Genomic DNA, 1,600 nt, shown 5'->3' on the forward strand with positions numbered 1-1,600 from the left:
CGCTTCCCCTCCCCGATTATTTGTTCAACGTTGGAACCGCGAATTCGTTGGACCGGAAGTCGATCATCGGGTTTCATTAAAACTGCCATTCTCGGTTCGGTTGTGTCTGGTCGGCAGGGGAGGGGAAGGTAGCCAGCTCGGAAAATATTTGTCGGCCTTCTCGATCCCTTTGTCGAATCCCCCATCCCCCGTTTTATCCCCGTAATCCCCTCTCCCTTCACGCGTTAATGTGTCACAGTGCATTACTCGATAATTAATGTCTCGCGGGCCACCGTCGCGTGGAAAATGTTCTGTTACGATTGCCGCTGCGATTCCGCCCCATTCAAGGGGATGGGATCAAAGTTTCGTTACACGTCCTCTTTACATTAAGTTACGAGAAAATTCAAATTCATTGACTTTGATTTTTAAAGTTATAAAAATTCAAATTCATTGATACTGATTTTTAAAGTTATAAAAATCTGATATTTGTATGGTGAAATATTTATTTTTTTTTTTCTTTTTTTGTTAATGAGAAGAGGGATGAAACGAAATTTTAGCATTCTTTTTTTTCTCTTGTTTCTCGTGTTTCTGCGATGCAATTTTTCTTGGAAATTTCTATTCAGAATGGGATAATGTGATATTAAAAATTAAAACATCTCTTTTACAAGAAGTTTTTTTCACTCCATTTTTGCACCGTTAAAGTTATATTGAAAGAATAAAAAAACGCGAAAAGATTTTCTTTCAATCTTTCCTTTTTCATTTCTTTCTTTAAAAGGAATACTACTATAAGAGGAATTAAATTAATTCTCGGAATTTCAACGAAACTCTTTATACAAAAGAAACAACAACGTTTCTTCAATTCTTACCCTAATTGCATTTCACGAAAAAATGCTAAATATTTTACTAAAAATTTTATTAATTCATTAATGCTCTCAGATAAATTTACGAGTCATTGTAAATCATCCAATACGTGGATTCTATCCATTTCTCCTCCAATCGTATCCAATCATCCCTTTTATTTTCCCCGAGTTTTTCTTCCTCCTTTTCCATTCCATTTTTCAGTACAACCTGGTCAACACCTTCGTTTCGATCGCGGCTGGGATCGCATAAATTTCGCGTATCCCGCGCGAAAGCCGGCATCCGACCAGAGTTAAACTTGTAATCTTCTAATCTGGTTTATTAATGAAGTTATATCGGCTATTGGCCTGAACTCGAACTGGGGCAATTTGTCATATCTTCTGGGACGCGGCGTAATTCCGATCGCCAAGTTTAGGCGAGCCCCGCGTCTCGTTATGATTATAAAATTGGCCTATTTTCCCGACTGGGGGATGGGAAATATTTTTATCGAGATTGAATTGAAACCGTCAACCCGGAGAACGCGCGATTTTTCTTGCACGGTGTACATGTATATGTATATGTGTATATATATGTATCGTGGAGGAATCGATTCCTACCTCGTCACGGCTGATTTATAAGAACCACTACCACCGCGGATATATATCGCGGACTGACCTAAGCCGGTCTATTCGCAGACTAGTAATAACATCGATGGATTACATGGATCAACCTGCACCCTCGTCCACCATTTTTTTTCTTTTTTTTTTTTTTTTTTTTTTTTTTT

The sequence above is a fragment of the Apis dorsata genome, unplaced genomic scaffold, assembly GCF_000469605.1.
Source record: "Apis dorsata unplaced genomic scaffold, Apis dorsata 1.3 scaffold_220, whole genome shotgun sequence".
NCBI lineage: Eukaryota > Metazoa > Arthropoda > Insecta > Hymenoptera > Apidae > Apis > Apis dorsata.